The following is a 14,490-nucleotide window of genomic DNA, read 5'->3' as shown; positions in this document are numbered from 1 at the left end:
TCATACCCAAAGGAATTTCAAAGTAAACATTTTCAGTAGGTTCAGTAGGTTGAGGAGCAACTCTTTGCTCTACTGGTCGGGGTGAAGATACCCCGAACAAGCCCCTCAAAGGATTATTTTCCATGGTAACAAGTGACATTAAATTTCAGCACACTATATAAATTTTTCCTTACCAAATTCCACCTACCAAAGGTGCTTCACTCCCCGGCAACGGCGCCAAAAAAGATTCTTGATGACCCACAAGTATAGGGGATCTATCGTAGTCCTTTCTATAAGTAAGAGTGTCAAACCCAACGAGGAGCAGAAGGAAATGACAAGCAGTTTTCAGTAAGGTATTCTCTGTAAGAACTAAAAATATCGGTAACTGATAGTTTTGTGATAAGGTAATTCGTAACGGGTATCAAGTAACAAAAGTAAACAAGGTGCAGCAAGGTAGCCCAATCCTTTTTGCAGCAAAGGAAAAGCCTGGACAAACTCTTACATAAAGGAAAACGCTCCCGAGGACACATGGGATTTATCGTCAAGCTAGTTTTCATCATGCTCATATGATTCGTCTTCGTTACTTTGATAATTTGATATGTGGGTGGACCGGTGCTTGGGTATTGCCCTTCCTTGGACAAGCATCCCACTTATGATTAACCCCCCTCGCAAGCATCCGCAACTACGAAAGAAGAATTAAGGTAAACCTAACCATAGCATGAAACATATGGATCCAAATCAGCCCCTTACGAAGCAACGCATAAACTAGGGTCTAAGCTTCTGTCACTCTAGCAACCCATCATCTACTTCATACTTCCCAATGTCTTCCCCTAGGCCCAAACAATGTTGAAATGTCATGTAGTCAACGTTCACATAACACCACTAGAGGAAATACAACATACATCTCATCTAAATATCGAACAAATACCAAATTCACATGACTACTTATAACAAGACTTCTCCCATGTCCTCCGGAACAAACGTAAGTACTCACAAATCATATTCATGTTCATAACCAGAGGGGTATTAATGTGCATAAAGGATCTGAACATATAATCTTTCACCGAATAAACCAACTAGCATCAACTACAAGGAGTAATCAACACTACTAGCAACCCACAGGTACCAATCTGAAGTTTTGAGACAAAGATCGGATACAAGAGATGAACTAGGGTTTGAGAGGAGATGGTGCTGGTGTTGATGTTGATGGAGATTAAACCCCTCCCCATGAGAGGATCGATGGTGATGACGATGGTGATGATTTCCCCCTCCGGGAGGGATGTTTCCCCGGCAGAACAGCTCCGCCGGAGCCCTAGATTGGTTTCGCCAAGGTTCCGCCTCGAGACAGCGGCGCTTCATCCCGAAAGCTTCCTTATGATTTTTTTCCAAGGCAAAAGACACCTTATAACAGAAGATGGGCATCGGGGGGCTTCTAGGTGGCCCACGAGGCAGGGGCTGTGCCCGGGGGGGTAGGGAGCGCCCTCCACCCTCGTGGACAGTGGGTGGCCCCCCTCTGGTGCTTTCTTCGCCCTATATTTTTAATATATTCCAAAACTTACTTTCGTGGAGTTTCAAGACTTTTGGAGTTGTGCAGAATAGGTCTCTAATATTTTCTCCTTTTCCAGCCCAGGATTCCAGCTGCGGGAATTCTCCGTCTTCATGTAAACCTTGTAAAATAAGAGAGAAAAGGCATAAGTATTGTGACATGATGTGTAATAATAGCCCATAATGCAATAAATATCAATATAAAAGCATGATGCAAAATGGACGTATCAGTGTATCTCGATGATATCTTGGTCTTCTCCAAGAATAAGAAGGATCATGCCAAGCATTTGCGATTGGTGCTCGACAAGCTTAGAGAGTATCAATTCTATGAGAAGTTTTCTAAATGTGAGTTTTGGCTTGATGAACTCCACGAGCAAGGTTGAGTGTAGAACATCGACCTATCGCACCTTAATCCTCGTCGGATATATCTGCAACGTGATAAGTTGAAGCCATATGGGTCAGTACATTGAATGTACTGGCAAGTCACATCATAAGTGTAATGAACCTACTTGTACATGCAATTTGGCTAGTGGAAAGCTCTAAGTTTAGTTTTTGCATAAAGCTAGTTTTTCTCTATTAGAAAAGATGTTATTCTACTACTACACATTTGCATGGGATGAGTTGGCAAACCCAACTCCATCCGTTCCCAAGTTTCATTTAAAACCCAACTGTTTAATTAAAGGTGAGGAGATCTCCCGGCATTTCCACTACTAGATGCTCAAGTTGTCCGTAACCGGGGACACGGCTAATCGATTAGGTTGAAACTCTGCAGAGGTTGCGCACTTTTCCCCACAAGACTCGACCACCTCCATGATCAAAAGATCGAGATATAGCCTTTCGAAAATGTTCCCCCTTAACCCACGGATAGGCCGGTACACCTACATCATTCTACATCTGCTAGCCCATATTGTCTTGTGGCTGCACACGTAAGCTTCTAGACATGGGAATACGATTGATCTCTTTGAGCCTGAGCGGGCGGTCCACTAGTGGTGCACCACCACAGATTTCCCATGCGTGCCCCACTGTACTTCGCCACCATTCCCACAAGTTTCTACCCAGGTAGTTCATTACTTAGGTCCAATTTACTACATTGTCACTCAAACTTTACAATGACCACTCCCCAACCCACGTCTACTTAGCATAGCAACATAATATAAAACGATGGTGACAAAGTTATATGGTTCAGACCTACCTCAATGAACTACTAGGTGAAAAGCAAAGTCATGTGGCACCAGTTTCCTAACATGCAGTCCTACCGCAAAGAACTAAGTGCATAATAAAAACATAGGTAATGAAACATGATCAAGATGCATCTTGCCTTCGTACTACTGGTTGAATTCTAAAGACTGATAATATTCTGCTTCGCACTCCGGGCAATCTATCGCAAAGAAAGGTAAACAAACATAAGCAAACATTCTAGAGAACCAAAAGAACATGCATAGCAAAAAGTCTCGGAAAAACCAAATGAACATACAACACACTAAGCTACTACAGAAATATTCTAAGTGCAAAACAACATAGGCCTATGGTTCAAAGAGTGATGTGAAATATAGTGCATACTATGCATACAAGTAAATATATTAAAGGGCAAATTCTAGTGTATGAAAATTATTGTGACAAAGGTCCAGGTGATAGGGTTTTGCTACGGTGACAGCATGCAAAAGGAATCAACTTAATTCGAGCTACGGTTTGGGAGATATGGCCATTTGAAGTTCGAATTCGAATCTGAATAAATTCAAATTTGAATCTGGCAAAAGTTCTCAAAAATTATACTACTGGATAGATCTAAAGAATCCGAAGAATTTTCCGCTGGTTTCATCGAGTTTGGATCTACGGTTTAAAAGTTATGGCTAATCTAAGATCAAGGACTAATCTGCTAATTACAGGGACTAAATAGTGAAGAAAAGTTATCACCAACAGGTCCCTCGCGCGTGGCGGCTCGTGGTTGGCCGAGCAGTGTCCGCTGCGGAGGCTATACGGTGCTCAACCGCTAAATAAGAAAAACAGCGGCGGCGGCTAACTAAATAAAAACCGACGCTCGGTTTAAATAAAACCGCACGGTCGAAAGGAAACCGACCGGTAGTCTTTAAAATAAAAACCGCGGTTAACCGCATACCGGTTCAACTCAAAAAAACCACTAAACCGATCTAATCTAAGCCGTCGATGATCGGTCTAACGGGAGGCAGTGGGAGGCGGCTTACAGCGGGCGGTGGTGGTGGTCGACGACGATGAAGACGGCGGTGCGGCGTGTGTAGGTGGCGGGGCAGCGGCTATGGCGGTCCTCGGCGTCCGGGAAGAAGACGGGGAGGTGCAGCGTGGCTTAGGAGTCTGGATGGTGGCGCCGGGGCTCCTCAGGGGCGTCGGGGTCGGTGAGGCGAAGGCGGCGGCGCTCCGTGGGCTCCGGCGAGGTCGGTCATCGTCGGGGTGTCGTCTCCAGCGGGACATAGGTGAGAAAAATTTCTCAAATGGGTGCGCCTTGCCGAGGGAAGTGATGACCCACAAGTATAGGGGATCTATCGTAGTCCTTTCGATAAGTAAGACTGTCGAACCCAACGAGGAGCAGAAGGAAATGATAAGCGGTTTTTAGCAAGGTATTCTCTGCAAGTACTGAAATAAGTGGTAACAGATAGTTTTGTGACGCGATAAATAGTAACGAGCAACAAGTAACAAAAGTAAATAAAGTGCAGCAAGATGGCCCAATCCTTTTGTAGCAAAGGACAAGCCGGAACAAAATCTTATAAAAGGAAAAGCGCTCCCGAGGACACATGGGAATATCGTCAAGCTAGTTTTTGTCACGTTCATATGATTCGTGTTCGATACTTTGATAATTTGATATGTGGGTGGACCGGTGCTTGGGTGCTGTTCTTACTTGAAAAAGCATCCCACTTATGATTAACCTCTATTGCAAGCATCCGCAACTACAACAAAAGTATTAAGGTAAACCTAACCATAGCATGAAACATGTGGATCCAAATCAGCCCCTTACGAAGCAACGCATAAACTAGGGTTTAAGCTTCTGTCACTCTAGCAACCCATCATCTACTTATTACTTCTCAATGCCTTCCTCTAGGTCCAAATAATGGTGAAGTGTTATGTAGTCGACGTTCACATAACACCACTAGAGGCTAGACAACATACATCTTATCAAAATATCAAACGAATAGCAAATTCACATGACTACTCATAGCAAGACTTCTCCCTTGTCCTCAGGAACGAACGTAATTACTCGCAAAGCATATTCATGTTCATAATCAGAACGGTAATAATATGCATATAGGATCTGAACATATGATCTTCCACCAAATAAACCAACTAGCATCAACTACAAGGAGTGATCAACACTACTAGCAACCTACTAGCACCAATCCCGGAATTTGAGACAAGAATTGGATACAAGAGATGAACTAGGGTTTGGAGATGAGATGGTGCTGGTGAAGATGTTGATGGAGATTGCCCTCTCCCGATGAGAGGAGTGTTGGTGATAACGATGGTGATGATTTCCCCCTCCCGGAGGGAAGTTTCCCCGGCAGAACAGCTCTGCCGGAGCTCTAGATTGGATCCGCCAAGATTCCGCCTCGTGGCGGCGGAGTCTCGTCCCGAAAAGTTCCTTCTTATTTTTTTCTCATTAAAGACTTCATATAGGAGAAGATGGGCATCGAAGAGCCACCAGGGGGCCCACGAGGTAGGGGGCGCGCCCTAGGGGGGGGGGCGCCCCCACCCTCATGAGCAGGGTGTGGGCCCCCTGGCCTTCATCTTTGGCGAGGATTTTTCTTCATTTATTTTAAGACGTTCCGTGGAGTTTCAGGACTTTTGGAGTTGCGCAGAATAGGTCTCTAATATTTTCTCCTTTTCCAGACCAGAATTCCAGCTGCCGGCATTCTCCCTCCTTATGTAAACCTTCTAAAATAAGAGAGAATAGCCATAAGTATTGTGACATAAAGTGAAATAATATTCCATAATGCAATAAATATCGATATAAAGCATGATGCAAAATGGACGTATCAACTCCCCCAAGCTTAGACCTCGCTTGTCCTCAAGCGAAAAGCCGATAACAATAAATATGTCCTCATGTTTAGAGGTAGAGGCGTCGATAAAAATAAAATACGTACATGAAAGCATCATGATTATTCTCATACCAGCAACATATATATAGATTTTGTCATATGATTACTTATGTTCAAGTGATGATCTATCCACAATGCAAAAGTATAAATCATAAACCTTATTGGGCTCCGACAAACTATAATCTCAGTCATTGAAGCAATTGCAATTTATCTCACATGATACTTGTGGTTATGGAGTTTTAATCGGACACCAAGAAAGATAGGGGCTTATAGTTTTGCCCCACAACCTTTTACCTCAAGGGTAATGTCAAAAATAATGGTTCATGCTCCCCTACATCCAATTAGATATATATATCATGTTCTTTTCAACATGCTGAGCTTGCCAAAGGATAAAATGAAAAAGAAAAGGTGAAGATCACCATGACTCTTGCATAAGATAGAAGATAATAATAAAGGATAGGCCCTTCGTAGAGGGAAGCAGAGGTTGCCATGTGCTTTTATGGTTGGATATATAAAATCTCAATGCGAAAGAACGTCACTTTATATTGCCCCTTGTGATATGAACCTTTATTATGCAGTCCGTCGCTTTTATTACTTCCACATCACAAGATCGTATAAAGCTTATTTCTCCCACACCAATCAATCATACATATTTAGAGCAATTTTTATTGCTTTGCACTTATGACAACTTACTTGAAGGATCTTACTCAATCCATAGGTAGATATGGTGGACTCTCATGGCAAAACTGGTTTAAGGGTATTTGGAAGCACAAGTAGTATTTATACTTGGTGCTGAGAATTTGGCTAGCATGAGGGGGAAAGGCGAGCTCAACAAGTTAGAGGATCCATGACAACATACTTTATCTCAGATATAAGAAAGACATAACTCATTACGTTGTCTTCCTTGTCCAACATCAACTCTTTAGCATGTCATATTTTAATGAGTGCTCCCAATCATAAAAGATGTCAATGATAATATATCTATATGTCAAAACATCTCTTTCCTTATTATTTCCTATTAATTGCAACAATGACCAAAGCTATGTCTGCCAACTCCCAACAACTTTTAATCATCATACTCTTTCTATGTGAAGTCATTACTCTCAATAAGATCAATATGAACTTTTTGTTTCTTTTTATTCTTTTTCTCTTTTCTTTTATTCACCCAAGATCATGGCAAAATAATCAAGCCCTTGACTCAACACTAATCTTTATTATATATAGCTCACGGACTCGATTACATAGAGAGATCATAAAGCAAAACTCAGAACTATATCATGCCATAAACTTTATTCTACTACATCAAGATACTACTAATAGGATCAAACTAAGAAAAATGGTAAAGATAGGAGTTGTGATTGTGATACGATATCGGGGCACCTCCCCCAAGCTTGGCAGTTGCCAAGGGGGGTGCCCATACCCATGTGAGTATATCTCCTTTGTCGGTGAAGAAGGTGGAGGTGTTGTTGATGATGCGGGCTTGTCATCCATCTTCCAAGGCATAGGTTCACCATCATAGAAGGATGATCGAGTCTCCGGAATCCTCGAATCTGCAGCCAAACTCATTCTTTTGAATCTATATTCATACTCACAGTTTTGGTTTTGCAGGTCATAGATTTGGGCTTGGAGGTGCTCGATCTTCTCATATAGCTTCAAGATGGCCTCCTCGGTGTTCTTGGCATCCGGCTTGTAGTTGTTAGTGAACTCCGCGAGCATCGTGTGGCTAGCGTTGATTCCACGCTCCACCATCCCCTTGCACTTGAAAATTTGTTGCTCTATTGCTTCGAGCCTCGTCTCCACGCTTCCGGTTCCCTTTGGTCCCTCAACATCGCGGATGTGCAACAACCCATCACGCATCTCAATGGTCTGAGGGTGTCGCAGCACCTCCGCGAGGTAAGGGTTGATGACCTTCTCGAAGAAATTGTCCTTGGAAGCATTTGGGGACGTCATGATAATCTAGATCTGTCAGAAAAACAGATCGAAACAAAGACAGGAGATTTTTGCGTGATACGGGAGTCAAAACCATCGGGAGAATATATAATGAATTTTTACCGACCAAAATACGTATCGTGAAAGAAAACGGAGTCCGGAAGGCACACGAGGTGCTCACGAGGTAGGGGGGCGTGCCCAGGGGGGTAGGGCGCGCCCACCACCCTTGTGGGGCCCTCGTGTCCTTCCCGGACTGCTACTTATTTTTCTATTTTTCAAAATATTCCAAAATGGAGAGATATTGCCTTAAAAATTGTTGTGGAGTCGGTTTACTTACCGTACCACATACCTATTCCTTTTCGGAGTCTAAAACATTCCGGAAAGTGTCTCTTATGTATTCCTCCAGGGTTACGGTTTCAATAATATTGGTTTCAACATTTATGGGATTACTTGAGATATAATGTTTGATTCTTTGACCGTTTACCACCTTCGGATTTGTGCCCTCAAAGTTGTTGATTTTTATGGCACCGGAACGATAGACCTCTTCGATAACATAGGGGCCTTCCCATTTAGAGACAAGTTTTCCTGCAAAAAATCTTAAACGAGAGTTGTATAGCAATACATAATCACCTATATTAAACTCACGCTTTTGTATCCTTTTGTCATGCCATCTTTTAACTTTTTCTTTAAACAACTTGGCATTTTCATAAGCTTGGGTTCTCCATTCATCAAGTGAGCTAATATCAAATAACCTCTTCTCACCAGCAAGTTTAAAATCATAGTTAAGCTCTTTAATAGCCCAATATGCCTTATGTTCTAGTTCGAGAGGTAAGTGACATGCTTTTCCATAGACCATTTTATACGGAGACATACCCATAGGATTTTTATATGCAGTTCTATAAGCCCATAATGCATCATCAAGTTTCTTGGTCCAATTCTTTCTAGACCTATTAACAGTCTATTGCAAAATTAATTTGAGCTCTCTATTGCTCAACTCTACTTGACCACTAGACTATGGGTGATAAGGAGATACAATTCTATGATTAACATCATATTTAGCATGCATTTTACGGAAAGCACCATGAAGAAAATGTGAACCACCATCAGTCATTAAATATCTAGGGACTCCAAACCTCGGGAAAATAACTTCTTTAAGCATTTTAATAGAAGTGTTATGATCAGCACTACTAGTTGGAATAGCTTCTACCCACTTAGTAACGTAATCGATAGCAACTAGAATATGTGTGCATCCATTAGAGGCAGGAAAAGGTCCCATATAATCAAAACCCCAAACATCAAACGGTTCAATAACAAGTGAATAATTCATAGGCATTTCTTGACGTCTACTAATATTGCCAATTCTTTGACATTCATCACAAGACAAGAAAAACTTACGAGCATCCTTGAAGAGAGTAGGCCAATAAAAACCAGATTGCAATACCTTATGTGCAGTTCTATCTCCAGCGTGGTGTCCTCCATAAGACTCGGAATGACACTTGCGTAGGATCTGTTCCTGTTCATGCTCAGGTACACAACGTCTAATAACACCATCTCCTCCTTCTTTATAAAGATGTGGGTCATCCCAAAAGTAATGTCTCAAATCATAGAAGAATGTTTTCTTTTGTTGGTATGTGAAGCTAGGTGGTATAAATTTAGCAACAATATAATTAGCATAATCAGCATACCATGGAGTACTACGAGAAGTACTTATAACATTTAATTGTTCATCAGGAAAGTTGTCATTAATAGGTAGTGGGTCATCAAGAATATTTTCTAACCTAGACAGGTTGTCTGCAACGGGGTTCTCAGCTCCCTTTCTACCAACAATATGCAAATCAAATTCTTGTAGCAAGAGAACCCATCTAATAAGTCTAGGTTTAGCATCTTTCTTTTCCATAAGATATTTAATAGCAGCATGATCTGTTTCAATAGTTACTTTAGAATCAATAATATAAGATCTGAACTTATCACAAGAAAATACAACTGCTAAAAGCTCTTTTTCAGTAGTAGCATAATTTCTTTGAGCATTGTCCAGAGTCTTACTAGCATAATGAGTAACATTTAATTTCTTATCAACTCTTTGCCCTAGAACAGCACCTACAGCATAATCACTAGCATCACACATTATTTCAAAGGGTAGGTTCCAATCAGGTGGCTGAACAACAGGTGCAGAGACTAATGCTTTCGTAAGTATTTCAAATGCTTCTACACAATCATCATCAAAGACAAATGGTATATCTTGCAATAAATTAGTCAGAGGCCGAGAAATTTTTGAGAAGTCCTTAATGAACCTCCTATAAAATCCGGCGTGACCAAGGAAACTTCTTATACCTTTGATGTCCTTGGGACATGGCATCTTTTCAATAACATCAACCTTGGCTTTATCAACTTCAATACCTCTTTCAGAAACTTTGTGCCCCAAGACAATACCTTCATTAACCATAAAGTGGCACTTTTCCCAATTCAAGACAAGATTGGTTTCTTCACATCTCTGCAAAACTCGATCAAGATTGCTCAAGCAATCATCAAAAGAGGAACCATAGACGGAAAAGTCGTCCATGAAAACCTCACAAATCTTTTCGCAAAAGTCAGAGAATATAGCCATCATGCATCTTTGAAAGGTAGCAGGTGCATTACATAAACCAAAAGGCATACGTCTATAAGCAAAAGTACCAAAAGGGCATGTAAAAGTAGTCTTTGATTGCTCTCTAGCTGACACAGGTATTTGAGAGAAACCAGAATAACCATCTAGAAAGCAATAGTGTGTATGTTTGCATAATCTTTCTAGCATTTGATCAATAAAAGGTAAGGGGTAATGATCATTCTTAGTAGCTTTATTTAATTTGCGGAAATCAATTACCATCCTATAACCTGTGATAATTCTTTGTGGAATCAATTCATCTTTATCATTAGGAACAACAGTAATACCTCCCTTCTTAGGGACACAATGGACAGGACTTACCCACTCACTATCAGCAACGGGATAGATTATACCCGCCTCCAAAAGCTTTAGTATTTCTTTTCTTACCACTTCTTTCATTTTAGGATTCAGACGTCGTTGAGGATCACGAACTTGTTTGGCATCTGCTTCCAAATTTATTTTATGTTGACATAGAATGGGACTAATGCCCTTAATATCATCAAGAGTATATCCAATAGCAGCACGATGCTTCTTCAGAGTTTTCAATAATCTTTCTTCTTCATGCTCTAAAAGGTTAGCACTAATAATAACAGGATATATCTTCTTTTCATCAAGATAAGCATATTTAAGATTATCAGGCAAAGGTTTGAGCTCAAACATGGGATCACCCTTGGGTGGAGGTGGATCCCCTAAAATTTCAACATGCAAGTTGTGATGCGGAATAGGTTCCTATTTAAAGAATACTTCATCTATTTCCCTTCTTTCATTCATGAACATATCATTTTCATGGTCTAGCAAATAGTGTTCTAAAGGATCACTGGGAGGTACGGCAATAGAAGCAAGACCAATAATTTCATCCTTACTAGGTAATTCTCCCTCGCGATGTTGTTTACTAAATTTAGAGAAATTAAACTCATGAACCATATCATCCAAGCCAACAGTAACAACATTCTTAGTGCAATCTATGGTAGCATTGACAGTATTGAAGAAGGGTCTACCAAATATAATGGGACAAAAGCTATCTTGTGGGGAAGTAAGAACAAGAAAATCAGCAGGATATTTAGTTTTCCCACACAAGACTTCAACATATCTAACAATTCCAATTGGTGAAATAGTATCTCTATTGGCAGGTTTAATAGTAACATCAATATCTTCTAACTCAACAGGTGCAATTTCATTCTTAATTTCTTTGTATAAGTCATGAGGTATAACACTAGCACTAGCACCCAGATCACATAAGCCATGATAACAATGATCTCCTATTTTAACAAAAATAACAGGCACGCCTACCACGGGTCTATGTTTATCCTTATCACAAGTTTTAGCAATTCTAGCAGTTTCACCTTCGAACTGAATAACATGCCCATCAATATTATCAGACAAGAGATCTTTAACAATAGCAATATTAGGTTCTACTTTAACTTGCTTAGGAGGTGTATAAGTTCTAATATTGCTTTTACGAACAATAGTTGAAGCTTTAGCATGATCCTTTATTCTAACAGGGAAAGGTGGTTTCTCAATATAAGAAGTAGGAACAATAGGATCATTATAAGTGACAGTCTTTTCTTCAACTTTAATAGGTGCAGCTACTTTTACTTCTATGGGAGGATGATATTTAAACCACTTCTCCTTAGGGAGATCAACATAAGTAGCAAAAGATTCACAGAAAGAAGCTACTATCTCAGAGTCAAGTCCATATTTAGTGCTAAACTTACGAAAAATATCGGTATCCATAAATGATTTAACACAATCAAACTTAGGTGTCATACCTGACTGTTTACCTTCGTCGAGGTCCCAATCTTCAGAGTTGCATTTAATTCTATCCAATAAATTCCATCTGAATTCAATAGTCTTCATCATAAAAGATCCAGCACAAGAAGTATCGAGCATGGTGCGATTGTTTTCAGAAAGCCGAGCATAAAAACTTTGCATAATTATTTCTCTTGAGAGCTCATGATTGGGGACTAAATATAACATTGATTTAAGCCTCCCCCAAGCTTGAGCGATGCTTTCTCCTTCGCGAGGCCAGAAATTATATATATAATTGCGATCACGATGAACAAGATGCATAGGGTAATACTTTTGATGAAATTCCATCTTCAATCTTTTATAGTCCCACGATCTCATGTCATCACATAGCCTATACCATATCAATGCGTCTCCCTTCAAAGATAAAGGGAATACCTTCTTCTTATCAACATCATCAGGTATACCTGCAAGCTTAAATAATCCGCAAACTTCATCCACATATATTAAGTGCTCATCAGGATGCTTTGTTCCATCTCCTATAAAAGGATTAGCTAGCAGTTTTTCTATCATACCCGAAGGATACTCATAAGGAATTTCATTTTCAATAGGTTCAGTAGGTTGAGGAGCAACTCTTTCCTCTACTGGTCAGGGTTAAGATACCCTGAACGAGCCCCTCAGAGAATTACTTTCCATAGTAACAAGTGACAGTAAATTTCAGCACACTATATAAATTTTTCCTTACCAAATTCCACCTACCAAAGGCGCTACACTCCCCGGCAACGGTGCCAGAAAAGAGTCTTGATAACCCACAAGTGTAGGGGTTCTATCGTAGTCCTTTCGATAAGTAAGAGTGTCGAACCCAACGAGGAGCAGAAGGAAATGATAAGCAGTTTTCAGCAAGGAATTCTCTGCAAGTACTGAAATAAGTGGTAACAGATAGTTTTGTGATGCGATAAATAGTAACAAGCAACAAGTAACAAAAGTAAATAAAGTGCAGCAAGATGGCCCAATCCTTTTGTAGGAAAGGACAAGCCAGAACAAACTCTTATAATAGGAAAAGCACTCCCGAGGACACATGGGAATATCGTCAAGCTAGTTTTCATCACGTTCATATGATTCGCATTCGATACTTTGATAATTTGATATGTGGGTGGACCGGTGCTTGGGTGTTGTTCTTACTTGAACAAGCATCCCACTTATGATTAACCTCTATTGCAAGCATCCGCAACTATAACAAAAGTATTAAGGTAAACCTAACCATAGCATGAAACATGTGGATCCAAATCAGCCCCTTACGAAGCAACGCATAAACTAGGGTTTAACCTTCTGTCACTCTAGCAACCCATCATCTACTTATTATTTCCCAATGCCTTCCTCTAGGCCCAAATAATGGTGAAGTGTTATGTAGTTGACGTTCACATAACACCACTAGAGGCTAGACAACATACATCTTATCAAAATATCAAACGAATACCAAATTCACATGACTACTCATAGCAAGACTTCTCCCTTGTCCTCGGGAACGAACGTAATTACTCACAAAGCATATTCATGTTCATAATCAGAGGGGTAATAATATGCATATAGGATCTGAACATATGATCTTCCACCAAATAAACCAACTAGCATCAACTACAAGGAGTAATCAACACTACTAGCAACCTACTAGCACCAATCCCGGACTTTGAGACAAGATTTGGATACAAGAGATGAACTAGGGTTTGGAGATGAGATGGTGCTGGTGAAGATGTTGATGGAGATTTCCCTCTCCCGATGAGAGGAGCGTTGGTGATGACGATGGAGATGATTTCCCCCTCCCGGAGGGAAGTTTCCACAGCAGAACAGCTTTGCCGGAGCTCTAGATTGGATCCGCCAAGGTTCCGCCTCGTGGCGGCGGAGTCTCGTCCTAAAAAGTTCGTCTCTATTTTTTTCTCATCGAAAGACCTCATATAGGAGAAGATGGGCGTCGGAGAGCCACCAGGGGGCCCACGAGGTAGAGGGGCGCGCCCTAGGGGGGGGGAGCCCCCACCCTCGTGAGCATGGTGTGGGCCCCCTGGCCTTCATCTTTTGCGTGGATTTTTCTTTATTTCTTTTAAGACGTTCCGTGGAGTTTCAGGACTTTTGGAGTTGCGCAGAATAGGTCTCTAATATTTGCTCCTTTTCCAGACCAGAATTCCAGCTGTCGGCATTCTCCCTCCTTATGTAAACCTTGTAAAATAAGAGAGAATAGTCATAAGTATTGTGACATAAAGTGAAATAATAGTCCATAATGCAATAAATATCGATATAAAAGCATGATGCAAAATGGACGTATTAGGAAGCCATTTGACGAAGAAGGTGGAGGCCATGGTGGCTTACTGGCGACGGAAGGGACGACGGACTGGCGCAGCTCCGGGGAGATGCAAACGGCGACAGCGGCGGCTATGGGCGGCGTGGGGAGAAGCAAGACGGCGAGGGCGGAAGAGGGGGTCCTGGCCTTTATATAGGCGAGGTCAGAGGGCTCGGGGTCGACGGATAAGCGTTATCCGCAAGGGAGGCGGCCGGCGGTTGTGGGAGCGCGGCGGCGAGTGTTTATCCCGCATG

This window comes from Triticum urartu, chromosome 2A, assembly GCF_056163025.1.
Source record: "Triticum urartu cultivar PI428250 chromosome 2A, HENAU_Tu73, whole genome shotgun sequence".
NCBI lineage: Eukaryota > Viridiplantae > Streptophyta > Magnoliopsida > Poales > Poaceae > Triticum > Triticum urartu.
The sequence above is the reverse complement of the archived record's forward strand: the minus strand, read 5'-3'. Positions refer to the sequence as shown.